The following is a 22,827-nucleotide window of genomic DNA, read 5'->3' as shown; positions in this document are numbered from 1 at the left end:
TAGCTCTTGTCACAAGTTCATATAATCCAGAGATATTTTGTGATCCCTGTGATGATTCAACAGTGATAGAATAATTATAATCAATATATATAATGACCACACCCAACATGGAACCTGAAACACAGCGAGTATTTTCACGTGAATCACTACGATTAACCTGAGCATATTTTGAAGTTGATGTGTTATTTTATGACAATTGATATCAAACCTGATGATGCTGCTTCATTTTCTGACAATTTTTTTTCTAAATTTGCACAGTTACAATTCATTGTCTTTATGCGGTAAAACTGCAGGTAATGCTTGTTAACCGGAGCACAACGTCAACACAATTCGTTCATGAGTAGGTGTAAAATCTCGACATAAATACATATAACAGTGCATCACCACAAACGTAGTGCTTTATTCCCAGTACGCTTTTTATAATTACCGCTTTTACGGCATGTGTCATGCTCATGACGCTGTGTTATGTTTGATGTTTTTTCCCCCAAAGCTGCTACAGTGGATCAAAGAGCAAAAGTAACGCTCGTTTCACTCAACCTCAGCCCATCGATACTCGCTCCATCGTTCACAAAACGTGTTGGGGCATTGTTCAAAAATGATTGCACCCTACGCACAGCTTCAGTGAAAGCCACCATTTTGATGGTTTTTGTTCTACCGTACCGAATCATGGATAACCGGTGAGTGTATGGGTGGGGGGGGGAGGGGGCGTTAACCGGGGAGGAAAGTGTACGATTTCGAATGCAGCGAAATCGTGCTAAAGTGACGCTTTATTCAAATTTCGTACTTAATTTTAACCGGCACTTGGTGTGGCACGGGAACCAATCGACACGCCTGTCGCGAAAGTGCAAGCGCTCATGTATGAATCGCCCCATGTGCAATGACAATAAAAATACTACCAAACAGTGCATATGGAAGTGCGAAATGGGGAGGCGAAAATGTTGAACAATATAGCCGCCAGCTAGGAGGAGGAATTCTGATTGAAATGCGAAAAATTGAAATATTTGCGCAGTGTGAATTGCTTGCCACAGCGTGGTGTGGAATATTAAGTCCACCCTATCCCGCACTGCCGCCCTGGTCTGCACAGGCAACCGGTGCGTGAATATTGGCAGTTCTGTGTTATTTCAAAAGGGGTTAGAAACCAGCAACGAATCGCGCTATGGACGCGTTAATAGGTGTTCCCTGTACCTTGCTATTTGTGACATTTGCCTTCATTTTAATGTTTCACCTTAACGCACCAGCAGTTAGTGCCGTTTGGTTTTTGGCATTACTGTTTTCGGCCACCAATTTGCAGTAGTATTTAAAAAAAGCAACATAGATGATTATTCACAAACCCTTTTTTGCCAACGTTTTAATGCACAAGCATATGCGTCCGTTGCGATGAAATGGTTCGGTACACAAACCGACATCAGTCGTATCCAAACTGTCGGCGCTAAGCAGCAACTTCAATCAAAATAGAAGCTTGTACCGCGTTTCGCGGGGTATCATAAACACCCCAAAAAGTGCACACAATTTAGCGTTTGATGTTGCTCTGCCTTTTTAAGCTTTATTTTCACCCGCCCCGATTAGAACGCTTTTTCTTTCGCTACACATCGGTAAAACACTATCCGCTCCATGTCATAATGCGTTTTCACCCCATATGATCCGAAAACACCGGTGCAAAACACCCAATGCAGAGTTTTGCACATGAATTTTGCAGCAAATCGCTCAACATGATTGATACCTAGTGCCGAAATGGGGAGTTTGTACCACACGAAAAAGAAAAACCACAAATTAACGATGGTTTGTTATTGTGTTCCGTAACAGCGGTAGCGTTTCTCATTAATCGTTTGATCGTCGGGTAAAGCACAAAGTGTTCAAAATAGCACAATTCGGCAAATCGAAATTTTGTACACACAAATCACACAAACAAACAGCAGGAGTGCGTCTGTTTAAACACAAACACACACACATAGCGAAAGTGCTCATAAAGCACAAACACACAGCAGCTAAGCTGGGCCACGCCTTGGGAAGATGGATGCAGAAGATGGAGAAGAAATTTTCCAAAAGCAAATGTTTGCAAATGTGAGATATTTCTTAATGTCCGTCATAAAATCCGGCGATCCACGTTCCCAGCTCTCCGACAGTTTGTCGAAAACTGCCGTAACGGAGCGACGTGCTTTGTGTCGTTTCGAGCCAAACAGTCGACAAACTGTTTGTCCGCACTGGGGCGGAAGGATTTTTGCTGCAGCGAATTGTCCGTTTCCTTTTTTTTTATATATGTATTTTGAGCTGTCCTCCTGGCTCAAGGCGCCAACACATTTTCGTGAGGTTGCACTTGGAGTTAGAGGAGTAGGAAGGCAACGTAGCTATAGGACCAATAAAAAAAGTGTCCCAACCTCCCCTGGCAAAAAGCTCACAAACCTCACAAGAGGCTTTCGAGAGTTCTTTCCAATCCTTTAGTACGGGGCACGCAACGGCACACAAATCCTCCCTACATGTTACCGGTTTTATGTGTGTGAGTGTGTGTGTGGTTCTGTTTACTTAACCTGATTAAAGAAACACCAATCAGTTGACTCCATAAAAATGTTCGCTTCGCATCGCGCCCCCCCCCCCCCCCCCCCCTCTCAAAGTTTGGTACACATCCTGACAACCGAACCTATTCCACAGCTAGGCCGGTTGCCCCTTGCGAGGAATGCAAACCGTTGCGCCGTTGCGCATTACCGACAACAGGCTCGCAAGGGCCCCGAAACCCATGGCCCATGGAGTGCATGCGGCAAAGAAATGGGTTTTAGTGATTTTGCCGCACGCAAACACAATGAAAAATGCAAATAAACAGAGAACCACGCGGCTACGAATGGATAAATTGTCACAAATTATGTTTGCGCTGGCACCGTGTCTCGTGCGCTCGCGTGATGGTACCTACCCTGCGCCGGTTTCTTTCGTGCACGCTCGCTTCTGCCTCACGCTAAGGGAAGGAAGAGAGGGGGGGGGAGAGGAGGAAGATGGGATGGCAGGGAAAGTTTGCATTTCGTGTGAGCGTTGCCGTTTACCGGCTGCTACGCGATGATGTACGTGATGCTCGGTACAAACCACCGAGCCTATACACCAAACGCGTAACCAATGGGATGGGCGGGGTACAGGGAGCTCAAAGGGAACCCATATCTCATGTCGGGAACAAATTTTTGCCAAAGGAAAAGAGAGATTAGAGTTTTGGCCCCGGTTGCGTTCGATGCAAATGAGCCACTTTTTCATAGCAGGCCGCAAACGATGGTTGGGGTGAAGGTAAGTTTAAAAAATGGCTCACAGAATTAAATGCATTCCTCTAGATGGTGCTGTAAAAAGTAAACAAAATATATATTATTTTTTTGACAAATCTGGCACACAGTTGTAGCATACGAATGAACACTCGTTCTGTATCGGGTGGCCAGCGGATTATTTTTGTGTCATGCATTTTTTAAACTTAATCGTAAGTGGAAATCCTTGTTTTTAATACATTTTTTTAAGAGCAAATCTATAGAATATTGCATTGTCCATGCAATGGCCAATTGTTCGAGCTCCGTGGAGAGAAAAAAGGAAAAAATACACTGTAAAATCGTTCGCCAAACGATCGGGTCCAGCCGTTGCCGGCGTGAAGTGGGATTTGGCAGCCGCCCGGACAGCACGGGAGAGTGTGCGATGTTGATTTAATTGGAAAACTTTGCCACTCTGGAATTCGCTCTCGAGCGTTGTTAGCATTGTTTGGCATTTTACCCACTCTCGACCAGCAAAACGTAAAACGCACTTGAACAAGCCGCCTAAACTTTTGCCCCGTAGCCCGACCGGAAACAAATACGGATCCTTCCGAAATTTCAATAACAACGTTACCATAATGTTTAGGGCGTGTGTGCATGTGTGTGTGTGTGTGTGTAAAGAGCACTACATGACGCTTTCCGGATGGGATTTCCCAATACACAACACTTGGCCAGGCACTAGTTTTGGCCCTAAACTGTTTGTGGAACAAAAGTATGCAAATGTTGCTGGGTGGGTTTTCCATCAAAGTTTGGCTATGGTTGACGCCGGTGCAAACATGTAGATTTAATTATTTCTCCATGCCAGTGTATAATAGTAATTGTTGTAACAAAAAAAAACTACTTGATAATTTGAAAACTACTAATTAATATTTTGTAATGCTTTTTGATACCAGCAACAGTGCAATAATTGACAATTTATTATTTCTCAACGAACATTGCCCGTCATTGTTGATTTTATCTATTAATATGGTTTTTTAAAGGTACAATCTAGTAATTTGTTTAAAAATAAACGTTTGCCATTTTTGCAAAATTGGGGTAATACGCACCACTTACGGAAAATGTATTGATTTGCAATTAAATTCCCTAGCGATTGTTGATTTTATCCACTAATATGATTCTTTAAAGTTCAATGTAGCTATCTGTTCAGGAACTGTTACCACTTTCGCTCAAAAAACCATGGATATATATTAACAAACACACCACAACAACGGGGGAAAACGAATGCCAACTATAACACAACTGATTCCTGTTTTCACTGCAATAACTGGAGCATTTCGTCCCAATCTGCTGGATGCATTGTAGCCCAGTTCGTAGCAGAAAACATTTTTGATTAAAAAAAAACCGTTTAAATCTGAATTCTTACCAATCCAACTTCCAATTAATAGAATTATGTATTCCACGAATAAAAACAACGATTTTTTGACTTGTATCGCTTTCCTTACATATTTCATTGCTAAAATCAGTTTTACCTAGAATTATTTCACAGGCTTCTTTTACACTGGTTCCGACATGTTCACCATATGCTAGAATACGCCCGAAAACACTTGTTCCAATAAGTACCACAACTCTCAAATAGATTCCCGAGGCGTTTCAATTAGGATTTTTAACGCATGATGATTTTGGCGAATTGACTTCATTGTTCGCTTTAAAACAGTTGAATTGTGCAACAACGATGCGTAACTTCCAAACATTTATGAGAGGCATCACCAAAAGTACATAAATTTAAGATTGTACCACACGGTGGTAGCTATTTCAAGGTGCTCCATTTCCAAAACATCCGAGCTTTAGTCACATTGACAAAAAATTGCCTATCTATATCGTATATTGCACTGCTTTCGAAAATTGCACCATATTTGCCGACACAAATGTGTGCACACTCACCACTAGCCAACCATCGAGCTCTACCGGCAAAAGCAGCAAAACTTCACCAGAGTCGTATGTTGGCCAAGTTTATTTGTTAAGACCCGATATGTTTGCCTATCTGCTGCCAATACGATTGAAACGACTTCAGTAATGTTGCTTATGCTTCGTTCGCCCCTAGCACAACCTGCCCAGCCAAGCTGTTTTACGTACCGATAGAAATAAACGCTCGCTAAAGCCCCAACCTAACGCAATGGTGTATGTGTGTGTGAGTGTGTGCATCAGCCAAGAAACATCTCCCCGAAACCCCCATTTTCCGGGCACGCATCCGCACCGTACCGACGACACAATCACCGTGCCACCAACGCCGGCAGCCCTGCCGGCCTTGAAAAATTCATTCCCATACCCGCTCTCTCCCACACAAACCAACGATACGACAGCTGTTGTTGTTTTTAGCCTGCCGGTGGTGTCTTTTCCTCCTGCATCGAACCGCAAAAGGGCATTGTTTTGGACGTGTTTTGCTCGAAACGGTTGGGCTCCCTTGTATCTGTTTTTTTTTTTTTTTTGGTTCTTTCGCGGTAGCTTTTCAGCCCGCGAGAACCGCCAACAATTTGCGCACCGAGCTCCACCCAGGCAAACCACTCAAAGTCGTGGTCGGTTTCACGGTAGCCATTTGGCATTAAAATTTAAAGCTTTCGGGTGTTTTCTCGCCCGAAAGTGGGGGGGGGGGGGGGCAATACAAGGAAGCAGGGGACAGGGGACGTCAAAAGAAAGTTCGGATTTTTGTTTTTTTGTTTTGTTTTTGGTTTATTATTATTTTCCTGGCTCGGCTTTACTCTGCAACGGGGTCCTCCCCACCGCAATTGAGGGGGGTTTGCGTGCTGTGTGCGTGTATGACTGTGTGTGTATGTGCCGTAATCTGAACGCCTTTTTTGCTGGTTTATTGCAACCCTCCCATCCTCACCCGCGCTCGGTACACTTTAACGTAGTAAAAGTTTCATCCCGACAATCATAAGCATCGCCTGGTTCGTTTATTCGCACTCCTTCACAACTCATGTCCTTTCCCGCGTTTAGAGCTTTGCCAACCGAAAGAGCGAAAGAGAGACAGAGAAAGCACACAAAATGGGACTATCTCTCCCACCGCACAGCCTCACACCGTGCCTCGCCAAATCCAAAACGCTTCGATCCCTCACGTACTTCAGCGGTAGCGTCCTCCGGTCATGCTCCCCGAGCCATCCCTGTTCCCGGGCCGCCCAAACGCCCCTGTTCATCGATGGACGCAGCAAAAGTTTACCTAACCCGGCAACCCATCGGGAACGATCCTCGGGTGCGGGGTACGGTGCTAACGAAACACCGCCGCCCGGGTGTAGATAACATTTGAGCCCCATTCGTGCGAAGCCTTGTAATCCAACGAGGCTCAAACTGACTCCCGACCCATTACATCGTTGTGAGCTTCAAGCAGCGGGGCAATAAATTTGGCAGGCCAGCCAGTGATGCTTTTACTTTTCACTCGCTTGTCTTCCTCTGCACTCCCCGGTGCGAGGCGCAAAACTCGTACCCAACAAAAAAAAAAGACTCCTTTTGTAGCTTTTGTGGGCTCGCTCTTCGCCTTTAAACTCCGCCTCGAAGACGCATCACGTAGAGCGTGTTGGGAGAGATCTACCGAGCGGGTAGTTCCGTGGAGTGGTAAGTAAAGTGCACCCGTTCGTAAACTGAAGCACACACCCAGACACACAACCACACACTGCCATGGCTGGGGATGTGCGGGCGACACATTCTTCTTGTCCTACAATTTGAGCACGAGTACTTAGTTTGCCAAACCTCCCGTACCATCCGAAAAGTTTCGAATAATCAATTTAATCCCACGAGATGGCAACTGCTTCCCGTTCGGTCGCTCGATGCTTCGTGGAAAGCATCGAGCAAGTCCTGGTGGACGATTTTCCTCGCCCTACCCACACAAGGACACAAGGACGATGGGAATACGGGTCGCGCAAGCAGCCAAACATCATCAAGTCACAATCGAGCGGAAAATCAGCTTACAAGCGCTGGCAACCGGGAAGGCGCACACGAATGTGCGCTCAAGCGTCACCGTCGGGGATCAACGGTTGAGGGATCGCGCTAAAAGCACACAGACACACACACACACAGCTGTACACGCGGAAAGGACCCAGCGACGGCAGGGGGTATCCGGAGCTGTGCCGAGTTGGCGGGCCGGGCTTTAAGCGATGGTACGATGAAGCAGCCTTCCGTAAGCACAACGAAGTATATTGACGCAAATGCTTAGCGAGATGGACACAACAACACAGCGCGAGATGGCTATCGATTTGACTGTTTCTGCCGCACAAACCAGACTGCCTCGGCTTTAATGCGTTACTATGAATCGCTAGTGCGCTGTGTGGTTGCGTTATTGCGGTGCCAGAATTGTGTACTTATGTAAAGTAAGTTGTGCTCAGACAGTATTCGCTCCCACCGGATTAATGCACCATAAGCCTTTGGTAAGCTTACCTGATTAGTTACGCGGGGCTCATTAAGGGAGAGATGTTTCTTCAAGATCCAGCAATCTGCAAAGAAAATTTTGAAAATCCTTTTTGAGTAAGGTTTGCAGTACATTAATTATATGGTATATAGATTCAATTTAATTCACGGCATTCTATACGACTTGCCGTTTACTCCCAAGGCAAGCTTGATGCAGTTAACCGTTTCTAAAGTGCTCATATCCATTTTTCCTTCTTCATTAAAGCGATGTCACATTTCTGCTCGTCTGTCCAATGCCCAACCATAAGGTCTCATCAACATCACCGCCTGACAATGGCGACAATAGTATTGAATGATTGACTGATGATCCCCGTTCCGTTACGTTTGCTTCCCCCCGTCCAACCACGCCAAAAAAGGAAAAACCCCCCGTCGTCAATCACTACCTTTTGGTCGCTCCAAAATGATGTGCCACTCACACTTGACCCACATCGAATCAATCCATTCGCGATGGCGGGCCCACCACCGTCCATCCATATTCAACCCATCCATCATCCCGGAAGCGCAGCGCGTTCGCGCTTCATCTGTGGGAAGGGAGTGGCGTCTTTTGTTGAAGCTTGATTAAAATTATTTACTCAACGCGATATCCACAGTCTCCCGTTCTCCTGCGACCGCTTTCTTTCTAAACTCTAAACGACCATTTCGTGCCAGGCAAGCGTTATCTTTCATGCGCCCGGCAGCGCTACAGGGCAACAGGGGGGGCTAGCAGCAGAATCGATACCACACCGCTCTGCGCCTTCGTCCGGCGCTTTCGAGCAATATGATGAATGTCGGCAAATCCTCCAGTCGGCAATTCGTTATCAATTGCACAAACAAGCTGTCTTAAGTCACCAGGCAGTTGCCGGGTTCTGAGCGCGTAGTCGAGCAATCGGTTTGCTTCCTTTCGTAGCACAACCGCCACCACCACCACTACCTTCCATCTAGCCCCGGCGTTCAATACAGTGAGCATAGCGAGCGAGATGCGAACGTTTCATAATTTATTATGTGATGCTTTCATCGCATCGAACAGAACAGATACTGGGGCTCTGGGAAACCGGAAACCGAGCTTGTGGTAGTAGCAGTCACCCACACTCACCGTACTCGTCTGCTTGCGAGCACGGCTTAAAGTCATAAGTGGGATGAAGCATAGCTAGGGCAGTTACAGCGGTTAGGTGCACGGAAGAAAGGAAAGCTTCTTTCAATCGCAACGGAATGCCCGCCGGTCACAGTACGGGACACAGTGCGTGGGGTGAAATTAACACTCATGGCAAATGCTTCCCATCCTCTCGGGTTGCTGGAGCAAAGTATTTGGACTGATGATTTATGGGCATACTTTTCGGGTGCCCGCGTGCAGTGTGTATGTATGTCACGGCCTTTTAAAAAGGGTGGAACGCATTTAAATGGGTAATGTAAGGGTCGGGATCAAACAAAACGTAAATAGCATACTTTAACTTCATCCACGATTCAAGACTGTGATGGGTTGCTGTAGATTCATGTTTTGTGAAAACCAATTTCCAATAGATTCAATTTGATGCTCAACTGTTCAAGATTTAAAGATGTTGTCATTGTAATGATTCAACCAAACCCCATCTGTAATACCATCCTAAATGTAATGTAATTAAATAAATTAGGTTAACTTTAAACTACAATTCCCTCATTTTGAATATCAAAATTAACAAAAAACATAAGGAAGTGATAATTAAAAAAACCTATAAATACTTAAAAAGCCGTAATTAATGAATCAAATTGGTAAAATCTGTAAATGAACACGCAGTCGCGTGTACAACAATTGTTTTCATGCTGACATTACAAACATTGTAAGTTTAACGTAACTACCACTCCCGTTAGAGCCTCTTTTAAATAGAATGAAGCACTAACAATGATACGAACCTTATACAAACTGCTAGTATGGTGAACCACCCACGGCCATCATAACGCGCCGTATCCCGTATTAATGGTTGATTAATGCACGGGCAATATTCAACAACATCATCACCCGGCCCAGCAGCATTGGCTTGTTGCATTTTTATTGCCAATTACGCTCCCGGTGTACGATAGCATTAACGTCAACTGCCAACGTGCGACCCCAAACACCCTGGCTGGACGTGGCGAGCCATTCGAGTGTTGTGTTTTTTCCCAGTTGTTATAAAATAACAACCTTTTTGCTCACCCGTCAGCAGCATCCCCGTTCCAACACAATCGTTCGATAATAATGCGCCCAACAAATATGGCACCCACGCGCGTTAAAAGCGGGCAAGAACAATTTCGATCCTCATCCTCATTATCAGACAGACGGTAGCCCATTAACAGGAGGCTGCCATGCTTCATTACTATGATTGGTAATATTGTTATTATATTATTATTATTATTATTATTATTATCATTGCGAGAACTTAACTATGGCCGACCCGCTCGTCGTACAGACCGCGCGAGGGGTGAGTCGATAGAAAGGCAATTAATTAAGCTCACGTGTTTGCTGGTGCTGGTGGTGGTGGAGGCGCTAACTTTCTTCCCGAGGACGCGCAAACATCACAACTGACAGGCTAGTCTGTTCATGCAGAGGGCAATCAGAGCCGGGGAACCAATCCAAACGGACAATTGTACGCCGAGGGAAAACGAATCGTCGACAACAGTGCCTTCTCGGTAGTGCTGCCGGTGCTCAGCAGGTGGTAATGATTAATCAATGTCACCGTGACAATAAACCCGGGCAGCAAGGGGCTGGTGGAGAGGAGGGAGGGTTTTGTCACTGAGAAACATGATGAATAGAAATTAAAACGAGAGAGAGAGAGAGCGAGAGCAAAAAAGAACTCCAACAGCAGGGAACGCTGCACACAAATCTGCGTTTCTTCTGCCATTCAAATCAAAGTCAAGCAACACCAAGGCACGTCAGCGTGACGAATGATTTTCCGCGTTTGAAGGCGACGACCGCACCACCGCATATTGCTAGTGACGGCCGTCAGCTGTCGCTTACCGTCCATGCTGGTGCTGACCAGCTACTAGGGATACCTTTCCCGCTGTTGGGGGTTTTCAAAGCGGCTTAACGCCATGATCTGCTTTGCCAGCAGCAGCAGGCAGCGACTTTCCAATGGGGCACAAATGAACCAGTGCCAACTGCCACAATGAAATGTTGCCTACTAATGTCGTATCTCTCTATCCTTTTGGTTCGGGTCTTCCGCACAATTCGTACCATCCACCGGACGGTGGATCCACTGTGCAACGTAACACCGAACGGATCAATCAAACATTATCACCTCTAGCAAAACAGCAACAGCGCTATGAAATAGGGCGTGCAGACCGACCCAGCGGACTGGTCGTGTCCATTGAGTGCAGGCGGGAAGTCCCTTTTCACTCGACGCTGGAAAGAAGGAGCTCCGGCAAACACTCCATCATCGCAAAGAGCTAGGTAGCGCTCGACAACATCATTAAGATAAACGTTGTAAAGCTGTCGAGCTTTGGTTTATGTCGTGCCTCGATGCCGAGTCGAGGTCCCTTCCCATGTTGGTTTTGTCTTTCCCCCCTCCTCCTTCTCTCCCCCCTCCCTCCTCCCACCAGGTTTCGGGAACGCCACTGATTGACCATAAAAGTTTTGCTGCAGAAGATCAACACGCAATGACAACGGTGGGTCGTAGTGGTGGTTTTTGTTGTAAAATTCACAACTCTCCTCCCATTCCTAACGAACGAGTGAGCTTCCTTTTTCCGATAGCGTTGTTCGATGCTGAGGAGCGGATAAGGATGCCGGCACGTGTCCTGCTTCAAGATCCTTACCACCGTTTCGGATCAACGGTTCATAAAATCGAACACAAACACCAAAAACAGCGGAACTAGTAATCTCGTCCGTCTGCACGGCTGCCCGACTGTAACCGGCGAGTAGAACGGGAACAAACCATTGGACAGGCACACACACACACACACGATCACATGTAAGATATTTCTTTTGTCCTATTTATCCTATCGATCCACATCCGGCGTACGTGTCCTTCGAGCTGTTGGAATGGACGTTCCAGTTTCCACTATAGCGCCCGTACAACGCGCGTGTGTGTGTGTGTGTTTTTGTTGTTGAGGTAGCACGGCACATAGCAAAATCGATAGCCTCTGTGTCCTTAAAAAGATTATGGCCACTTGAGTCACTGTTGTTTCTGGTACATACCCCGCAAACCACTCCGACTGAAAGAGGACTCGTTTTCCTATTTCACTAACGGAGCGAGGAATGCGTAGCATGTGGTGGCCAGCCATCGGTAGCACAAAACTAGCTCGTGCTCGTTGGTGGTGAATGCCGTCTCTGTGTGTGTTGAAATCTGTCTCTGTGCCGTCTCTGTGTGTGTGTCTTCTCACCAATATATTCGCATTCGACAGCCGTATCCGGATAGTGTGGTCTGAGCAGCGTCATCATTGCTGTAAAGGTTTTCCATTCTCCATTCGAGCCATTCTCTGTTTGTCCTTTAATCAAGTGCAAATCGATCAGAGGGCCGGCGAGGGCCGGCGAGAGGGGTCATGTTGAGAAGCGTGGGAATTGCATTGCGAGCGGGACCAATTTCCTACACATTCTGATGCATACATATATTTAAGCGAATGGTTTCTAGGGCCAAATTCAATTGACATCATTCAATCGCATTGTCAATCGATTGGTTGAAACAACATAGCAACAAGGGATGTTACAGCTAATGCAATTGCGGACCGAAACCCTGTCGAGCTGTGGCGAGGTACGGTTGCACTAAATTTCGATCATGCTTAAATAGCGATGGAATCAAAAAAAAATCCTGACGCAAACAGCGAACATCAATTACAGCTACCAAAGTTTCCATTGCTTGTGACCCGTGCCGTAGCGACCAGTGGGCCAATAAATCTAGGCTATGACGTGCCCCGCCACGTAATTTATATGTATCCTCAGAATTAGGTGACTAATTTTTTACAACTTTCCCCGGTACGGTACGGTCCCGCAGTTGCCGGTTGCGCTCTCCAGCCCAGCTGTCCTACCCAGCGTTGGTACGTGGTTTGATTTATGCAATCAAAGGTCTCTCGGTCAGATCCGTTCTGTATCAGGAGACTCCATTTCACGCACGGTCTTCCGGAAGGTGGATGGAGAGGAATCGGACTAGAAGAACTTTGTTCCCTTCCGGTGTACTTTTTTTTCAAAAACAAAACACCCTGAAAAACCGCTCGACATCTCGGACAGACAGAACACAAAAAACCCATCACAAATCATCAGTGCCAAAACGGGGCAGAGTAAAAGGTTGAGCACGAGCGACAACAACAACAACAACAACAACTGGACCTCTGAAGTCGATAAAACATTCCACCGCACCCCAACAATGGAGAGTTTTTCAGCAATGAGGACGGGATAAGAGAAGATAAACAACAGCAAATCAACGAAAGCACAACAGCACAAAAACCAAGAGACCAAGAGAAAACAAAATCCTAAATTTGTCTTATCGCAACTCGTAACTCATAAATAACAGACGCCAGCCAAAGCGTCCGCAAGCATTGTATGGCTGGAGGAAAATGTTGAGGAATAGCGGCGTAAAGGGATCCAAAAAAAAGTACAATCCTTCCCACGATTCCTTCGGGATAAGTCAAGTCTCTTGCCGAGTACTATCATTAACTCGTTCCCGCCATACACACACACACACTCGTGTCTGCTTTCAGTTTCCAGTTTTGGTGCAGTAATTTCACAACGCTTCACAATGGTTACCAAGTCAGTGTGAGTGTCTATATGTGTGTGCGTCTATGTGTGTGTCACAGGCAGACGTCCCTTTATTTTAGCACTTTTGCAAGTAAGAGTTTGCTCATTTAAAGACGACAAGATTAACTGACAAGATTGCGTATCGCTTTTATCGCTGCCGTAACTTCTTTCCGTGGACGCGCTGATTCTGATGGAGTGGTCGGGCTTCCTCCTGGTTCATGCTTCCCCGCAAACATCTCTTGTAAAATACACACACACGCACAATACACGAAACAGAACAATGGAAACTGCAGGCACGGTCGGCAACAATAACATGCAGCGCCATTCGCCCGACAAGCCGCGGCAAAAGGGAAGGAAGGGCAACGTCTTGATATCTTGAGTAATAAATTTCCGTTTACAGCGGGAAGCTGTAAATGTAGCCGCAGATCCTGTCACCGCTACCAGCCCTGCCACGGCACCGCCTCCCCGCTCCGCCTTGGCGTGGTGAGAAATGGTAAAAGGTTAGCCCGATGGCTTGATGGACCGTTGCTTCCCCCGTACGGAAAGGGATTGGAGATGAAAAGGACAATCGGGAAAAGGACCACCACCTTCTTCAATCCCATCCATTGCTTTCGCTCGAACGCGCACTGCATAGACACGGTTTCACGGAGCGAGAGAGAGAGAGAGCACGCTGTCGACTGCTGGTCTGTTTCTATCTCTGGCATGCACTGTCGGAACAGAAGCGACATCGGGCTACAATAAGAGCCGAAGCAACGGCAAGGACAATGGGCACAGCTTGGAAGGGGGGAGTAGATGGTTTGCTTCCTACAGGCAGCGCCACTTAACGCCCTTGGACGGCGTGTGCCCCCGTGTTTCGCCCCACTCAGGCGAGACCACTATCGGTCGACAGCGAACGAAGTGGACGTCGATTAGATTGAGAGGATATACGTATGTGCTCTGCCGTGCATCGTCCCATTCGCTCCCAGTCCTACCTCCCAGTCCCCTCTGGAAAGGGGACCATCTTTTTCAGGCACGTCGTTCCGCGCTGAAAGATAGTTCCGAAACGATGGATCAACGGACAGGCTCATTCCTTTCCTCGCGCTCCGCTCTAGTTCCCGCAGAACCCTGTGCGCAACCAGTAACACTTTGTCACCCCACGGTGATAATAGTCGGATATGACAAATATGCGAACGCGACCGAGTATGACAGCATGCCAGCCAGGCAGGCACACACACACACACACGGGAAGGAAGTGAACATCCAACGACAGGGAGCGTCGCATGTTAAGCTCTTCCGAAATCTCAATCGACCCATCCTTCAACCCCGGTTTCAGACACACACACACACACACCATTGTACAGAAGAGCTGATAAACCTACTTCTAGCAAGCGAGCTAGATAGCAATGACACATACCCAGCGGCGCCAAACCAGGAAAAGTGATTGTTAAAGCTTTGCGGCTGGGTGAAGTGGTTCGAGGAGCGTTTCTTCGAAGTCGAGGTTCGAAGCGGCACCAGGCAAACGCAATAGACAAAGCCATTATGAGTGGCCACTTCCTGCGGGGGTGCAACCCGAAACGTTACAACAATGCTACGGTAGAAAAACGGCCCTGAACGGTGTTTTGGGAGGATAATTTTCCAATTCCCGGGAATCCTTACCGCTCGGGGAGGAAATTTCGCCACGGTTCGCCCTTATTTTACGCGCCCCGCCTGAATGTGTAACCGTCGGTTGTGTGCAAACAATCAGCTTCTGACGGCTTCCGGAACAGGCTTTACTCTATTCCAACCCCTGTCCCTCGGTTGAATGATGTTTCTTTTTGAAGTGCACGGCCGTACGCAAGTACGCTCTACTCGTGGGTTGGCTTTTGTTTTCGTTAATACTTTTGATGTGCGGTTGGTGTGGTGGAATGTTTTCGATTCACAGCACCACCAAGCGGCGTCTCAATGGCTCGATGCCATTCACTTCGGCGAGAAGACTAGCGGAAGACACAGCTGAAGCGCTTTTGAGAGCGTTTGACCGGAACGGATACAGACTCGGAGATGTTTGTCGGAGAATGTATTGTTCATCAATTTTGCGCTGATAAACTGGGACAGATAAGCGGCCGAGCGAAAACCCCCGTCGTAATTCGTTCCCATCTCCCTTCCCACTGCACTGTGTAATGCTTGCATGGTCCAACCGCAGCAAACAAAGCGTATCGTTCCACTTCCACACTTGTCGAGCAAAAAACAAAAAAAAAACAACAGGACGACGAGATGTGCCAGAGTAAACAGCTTCCCAAGGAAGCTTCTCCCAGCGCGGTTTATCAGTTGCGGCCATCGCGGGATTTATCTCAGTATCGCTGGAACTCTATTAGTTGTGTTTGAGGGTGTAGCATTGCTTGCTTCTCGCGAGACATCGGATTGGCCACCGCACAACAACACAATTGCTTGGTGATTGGACGGTGGTGGCAGTGTACGGTACGCGGACTAAAGTAATAACCGTCACCCACTGTCAAACTGTTTCGCTCCATGTCAGTCCTTTCCCTCCTGTTCGTTCTGGCGACGAAATTCTGCCAGTTCGTGCTCCGCTCACGACCACCACCACCACCACCACCACTCCCTCAAGGGGCTCGGGCAACAATTTTCCAATCGGAAGGAGGGAAAATTTATGGTTTAATAAAATATTATTGGTTCAGCAGGATCCAGGACTCGTCGGTTACGCTCACCCGCCCTTGCCACGGAGACGGTCGCATACAACCGTATCGTCACGGATTCTATCATTTTGATGTTGATGTTTTCTTTATTTTGCACTCATAAAAATCTAATCCAATGATGAAGAAAATGTTCAAAATTGGGTACACAGACAAGGGCGGGCGACTGGCGGGCGCATCGCCAGCTGGTGAGAAATGAATCGCCAACGGCACCGGGAGCCAACGGAGTACACACCGCACCGCGGGGAGGGTCATCATTTCAAGCAAAATACGATTACGATTCTACCGCTTCGGCACGGTGGAAAGTGTGGCACGGGCATAACTGTGTATGTTTTCGTTCGCAAACGCTGACAACATTAGCTGTTTATCAAGCTCACGAGCTCACACACAAGGGCAGAATTGGGTGTGCTGTTGTCGTTGGTGGCGAGGTTTCTGAAGAGCACCGCTCAAGGCACTGCGTTTGGGTTGGTGTGTTGCCGTAAATTTTTAAAATAGCGTAATTTGAGCGCTTGAGGAGTAGTTGCACAGTAGCTTGAATTTACTGCCAAATTTATCCGATTTTTTTTAAGATTTCTTTGACTATCGCAAGACGATGGCACCCTTTTTCGAGTGGTTTTGACGTGATATCGCAGTGTTTGTAAAGGTATAAAATATCGTCGGTGCGCGTCAGAGAGAATCGTGCAAGGGTGCCACTATTTTGAGATACAGTAAGAAGCCTTCAAACATGCGTTGGACGTGTTGGGAAGGACATATATCTATCGATTTCATTCAAAAGAATGTTATTTGAAATATTAAAGTAAACAATAAAAAGTGAGACAAGTCATATCGCGACAACGGTTTCCGAAATATAGCATCAATGAATCAACGCTAAATTGATAGCATATTTAGCATCAGCCGGCATGCATAAAAAGAACGAAAAAGAGAGACAAATATCCTATCACAATATGAATGGAAGCAATTGAAATGACGCATGTCAACTAACATTGGTTTATTTTCGTGATATCGATTTCAATACGACGCTGTAAGGTGACAAAAGAACACCAGCAACAAAGATGTAAGAAAACCAGACCTTTATAGAATCTCCATCTCCCCATCGTTCCATTGATAAATATGGCTTTCATTTTATTCGTGTCTAGTCTTCAAGCTGCCCCTGTGCAAGGTATTCGCTATGAACTGCGAAAAATATTACAGCTAGACTGAAGTGAATGTCACAAGCCTTAAAAGGGTATTCATTATCCCATGAAACCCTCTGTTTCGGCTTTGTCTTTTGGTAACAAATTCCAATGGTGTCTTACAAACTAAAGCTACATTCGACACATTTTACATTTTCAGTATTTTACGTCTATTATTACACCTCTTTTGATGTTTGCAGCACTTTCATTCACCTTTATTGCACGATTGCACACATTGGCAGGTTAATTACAGCTTTCTTGCACGAAGTTGTTCCATCCATGTGGCCACGCTAATAAAGGTTTTGCTTTTGTGCCAGCCCAAGGAGAAGCAATTGCTGGCAGCCACAGAAATAGCCCCCTATACCATAATTTGTCACCCAACGCATTGACGAGACACGGGGGAAAACTCAAAGCCTACAGACACGGTACCGCTGCCGCAGCTGCAGGAAACATGGGGCGGATCATCTACCGAGAAAAATGGTTTGCCTATGGAATAAAAGAAAATTGTCACAATAAAGCAACTACTCGAGCGAAGTGGCGACGGGCCCGAAATAAACGCGTGCTGGTGTGTGCGTCGAGCTCAACTGCTCGCTCGCCCGAGTGGCACTTGTAACAACTCCCTTGCGTGTCATTATTATCCCGAATGCTCTCCTCCTCCTCCTGCTTCTGCGTGGTTTGAATCGAACTAAAGGCGGCACTCGCAAGAAACCTTCGTGCTCTGGGCAGCCTCAATCAAGGGTGCCGTTGGTGCGACGTTTCTTAAAAAAAAAGAAGTCTTTTGTATAAGCAAAAACAAAATCTACCACTCTCCACACGGAGGACGCTGTTTCCCGGATTCGAGGAAGGGCACACAAACACGCCATTGACTTGAACATCCTTGTGGTTTCCTTGGTTGGCGATGGTACTTGTTCAATGTTGTGATGAAATTATATTAAAAACATTGCTTTTTTAAACCACCCAGACAATCAACCAACTATTCCCGGTGGTCCTGGGCGGAGAAAAGAAGCAAAGTGTCTCATACTACCATTCGCGCTTCAAAACGTACCATGTTTTCTTCGATCTTCCATGCATAGGAGAGTCGCGCCTTGTTATGACAAAGCGTGCAAAACACTTTTATGACAATATAAGGAAATAAAGCGACTATCATGAAGGGTAGGGGGGGGGGAAACATCCTCGAACGATGACTCTTAGCATCATCCCAAGTCTTCAAATCGCGAATGTTTTCGCGCTGTGGTGGTCAGTGAACTCCGCCAGTTTGTTATTCGTTTGTCGACAATCGTACGTACGGACGATGACGAAGCAAAGTATGATAATACTACAAATAGACAAAGATTTGCAGTAAATGGAACGAAGGTCCATGAACTGTGTGAATAAAAATCTTCCCAGAGTACTGGTGAGGTAAAACGTTCGACCGGAGGTAGCTCAGGTGTGTCAAACATCAACAACCTTACATTGTAGTTATACTTTCTACATTGTACTTGAAGCCTTTAACTTTAAAGATAAATCCGTCCTTTAACCGAGCTGATCCAATTTTAGTATGGTGTATCATTATGACAACGCACAAATAAGGCTCGATGCTGTGACACTATAACAAAGGGATAGAGAGAAAGAGAGAGAGAGAGAAGGCTTACGGTGACACCTTTGAAATTTTGAAAAACTTCAAATAACAAATGAGTAAAATCATTAAAAAAAATAAAAATTCTCCCTTTTAGATTGAAAATTAGTCGTATTATTATTATGACAAATATAATAAGATATTATAATTATTAATCATTGTATTTCAGATTTTTCGATTTTGCTTAAAACTATCGGAAATAACACATTTTACTCATATCGATGTAAAATTAGAATCATCATTATTTGCTGATCATCTAGACCATTTTTTTTTTGTTTCAAAACAACAATGAGAGTGATCCACACCCGCCAAACCAACTTTACTCTTTAGCAGCCGACAAAATTATGTCAGTTTCATCTTCCTACCTCCGGGGTTCCGCACGTTCCACCCCCCCCCCCCTCCCCCTCCCCCTAGCAAACTCTTAATGGTTTTAGGGATGAATGTGAACAGGAAGGGTAGAAAATGTTATATATGATCACCATGTCAGCCTCCCAGGGCCGTGCATACCATTATCCACGCTCGAGACACAAGCAACGAGCGGTACGCGGCCTTAGCAAAGAGAGAGAGAGAAAGAATGAATCCTTTTTGAGTCACTTGTTTACCACGCCACGGCTCATTCGGAATCCCCAACGGTCGCTTCCGCACCTCCGTGCGGTGCCGGCGGGCACAGACACAAGCATTATGCTTGCGCATAATTCCTTACAATCTTCATTACCCCGGGAGACAGCTTGCCAAACAGCTTCCCGTCCCCCCCAACCCGCTGGGATGCGGCGTGGCGTGTGAAAAGGATGAGATATTCTTCACACCTTCACACCTGCCCCGCACAGGAACCGGGCATCATCATCATCATCATCATCAACCGCGGTACCGTCGGTTGCGCACGTGGGACAATTCGGCATTTGCGGCGGTGCGGCGCGGCAAGTGTGCATACAAGTGAATTCGCTTTTCAGTGCGTCACCACGCGCCTAAGTGGCGCAAAGGGACGAAGCATAAAAATGTGAACAAACAAACCAGCAGCAGCAACAACAACATCAACAGAAATAACCATATCCCTCCAACACATCATTCCGCGCAACGCAAAGCAACGAACCGTATCCGTTTCTTAACAACTCCGCGCTTCTGGCTGTGCAATGGAGCGGCAGCAAAAGGGGAGTGAACAGCAACAAAACAAAACGAAAACAAAAAAACGTTTTCATTTTACGAATGAAAAACAGACGAGTCCTTTGGTGCACGCACACAATAGCGATGGCGAAAGGGGTGGCAGCGGCGAGTGTCGGCACGGAACACGCAAAGTCGACAGCCGAAGGTGCGGGACAAATGAGCTTGAACGGCTTTAAAATTTAGAGTGTGTGTGTTTTGCGTTGGGAAGAGGTTTTGATAATAATGATGCTTCCTGCCGGAGCCCTCCCTCGCCGACGTGTCTGTAACGGTTTGCCCTTGCGCGTGGGTGATGAAATCAGCTCATTTAATAGATAGCACACAAACAGCGCGAAAATGTCGGGACGTCGAAGGGACCTCCGTGAAAGAGTCTACGGGCACAATAAACACACCGGGGATGGGAGAATGTGTCTGTAAACACACTATCTTGGGACGCCATCGGTGAGCTGCCCCGGCGTGTTGCCCGGTCGCGAATGTCTACAAACGGTCGAGATTTCCCCCATTAAAGACTTGTTCGGTACGGCAGTATCAAGTTTGTTGGTCAACGAATGATAAACGGCCCTCCGCTCGTCCCCCGGCGGTGGCATGGAGAGGCATGAAAGGGGATGATAGGCCGCAGTAAGGCTCTCTAATTATGTCATGATTATTTTACCACATTTCCGAGCGTTATTTGTCGGTTTTGGGTCCGGTTTGTGGGCTCGCTGGTACGTGACAAACGTTCAACCAGCGAGTTTGCGTGCGGTAAAAAAGTAGACACGCACCACACACACACACAAACACACACCAATAGCGAGAAGCTGTAAAGTGAAGCATGCTCCAGCGGAGCGAAATTGGACCGGACCCGAGCCCACCAATCGCCCAGATACGTTTGAATGATAACGAGCGTCGCGTCGTTCAATTGGGCCGCCAAAATAAATGATGCGATAAAGTTGAATTAGATTCCGTTTTTCTGCCAGTGCAGCGCAGGGGACTTGGACTTGTTTTTATATGTTTTGTTTTGGGGGGGGGGAGGCAGGGTCCAGCCGTGCAGGCAGAAGAGCAAACAAATTTCGGACTGTAGCACACTGCCGGAACGGAACCGGGGCTTCCACGCGGCCGAGTCGTGTGTAAACTTACCTGCCTAGCTACCTGGAGAGGGGGAGCTCTGGTAGCTTGGGTTTGTTCATTTATAACTAATGCCCTATCAACCATTTGAATTTTTCGGGGGGGAGGGGGGCGGCCCTTCCACGCGCGGTTCGACCAAAAACACGGCGCAAGCGGATCCGATGTCGAGTGTGTTTGCTGTGTAATTGAATTCCGCTAATGCTGGGGAAAATTGGCATTGCGGTTAAGTGGATTGATAGCGCTGCGGGTTTGCCGTTGTGGACGTGGTGAGTCTCGCGCGTGAAGGGGAGGTGTAGCTGGAAAGTAATTTATTTCGGTTGTTTACGGTGAACTGGGAGTGAACAAGGCGGCTTTTGAAGCGTGCGGGAAAGGTATCAACAATGGTTGAAATTATCCCGATTTTTGTACCGAAACAAGTTCAACAGGCTTGGCTACACGTTGAAGATGTTGGAAGGATTCGGGTCTTAATGCATTCTTCGTTGCGTTACCATGGCGATCACGGTGTTTTTCAAGAAGGATAATTACATTTAACTTTGCGAATACTTATACGCATTATGTAGTGTCCCTCTTGACTGACGACAGGCAAAAACAATCAAATATGAATTCAATCATAAAAATCATTTCTCGTCAAGCGTATTTTCTTACACTGGATCAAAATTGAACTCTAAAAACTGTAATAAAGCTGACCATATTATGTACAATTGAGCTAAACTTGTGTTTGCATAAAAAATAGCTCCAGTCGACCCTTAATATATGTGGACAACAAACTCGTACATTCCTAAACCAATAGACACACAAAACACCATTTTCACTACAAGCTCATTGCGTTCTATTTGCTTTCTTCCTTTAAATTTAACCCTTGACACGATCAGCAATGAGGCTTTTGTTTCTCTTGAATTTTAATTTTAGTTTACCGCTTTTTTGCTACCACTGAGCGCCCACCCTTGATGATCCATTTTAATCGTCATTCATTACCATGACTTTAATCAAACTTTACCTCCAAACTCCAAACAATTCCAATCGCTCTCACTCTCGAACGTACAGTCTGAATGGTTACAATTGTTAGAATGCTCCACAGCAAACGTTTTGCTTCATTCAAATTGCTAAGCTCAACATCAAACGAAGCGTTTGCACGGAAGAACGACACACAATTTTGCCTCCCGCTCGCGAAAACACTATCGAAAGCGGGCTCGGCTCACGCTGGGAAACTATAATTTTCCAGATACCTGAGGCGTTAATAAGATCGTTTGAAGCGCCCAACACCACCTTCTCGCCACCAGCCACCACCAACGTACCACCGCGCACAGCCGATGGGCTGGGCTGAGCGGGCATTGAATTGCTCGCTTGCGCAATACCTTGCGCGATCCTTCTTTCATGACACATTAATTAAATTCCGAATTCAATTTCACCGTAAATCGAAGTGCCTGTAGGCACGGCAAAGCAGTTCTCGTTAGCCCCCACCCTCCCCCCGCCCTTTCCCCGCGGATCCTTTCGCCCCAGAAACGTTATCCCACAAAGCAGCAGTTAGGCAAAATAGCGGTGCCGAAACTATTAATTACAAGCAAGCGGAGCGGAGTTTCAGAGAAACAAGGGCAGGGAGGTGCTTTAAGAAAACAGAACAAACGGACTCATCAAAAGACGGTGAGGGAATTGAGATAAAGGTTGATTCTATTTTTGTATATATATGTAAACAACAACTATTTTTTGTCTTATCGTAGCTATTTACATATTTAACCACCCACCCAACGGGCATTGTGCGAACAACGGGTCCGGTACCGTACAGCACCAAATC

The 22,827-nt window shown here is 46.4% G+C and overlaps 1 protein-coding gene across 8 annotated transcripts in view; it reads right to left on the bottom strand.

Annotated features, from left to right (window-relative positions):
* Window positions 1-22,827, bottom strand: part of LOC1269423 (nuclear pore complex protein DDB_G0274915) — a 187,750-nt gene that overhangs the window by 156,128 nt on the left and 8,795 nt on the right. For 6 of the 8 annotated variants that reach the window (XM_061644299.1, XM_061644300.1, XM_061644303.1 and 3 more), the window contains exon 3: window positions 7,635-7,690. The exons of the other annotated variants lie outside the window; for them this stretch is intronic. The gene's annotated coding sequence lies outside the window, so the exon portion shown is untranslated. The remainder of the gene's footprint in view (window positions 1-7,634; window positions 7,691-22,827) is intronic. 8 annotated transcript variants of the gene reach the window in all.

The sequence above is a fragment of the Anopheles gambiae genome, chromosome 2 (genome assembly GCF_943734735.2).
Source record: "Anopheles gambiae chromosome 2, idAnoGambNW_F1_1, whole genome shotgun sequence".
Classification (NCBI taxonomy): domain Eukaryota; kingdom Metazoa; phylum Arthropoda; class Insecta; order Diptera; family Culicidae; genus Anopheles; species Anopheles gambiae.
Note: the sequence above shows the minus strand (reverse complement) of the source record. Positions and strands in the feature narration are given on the sequence as shown.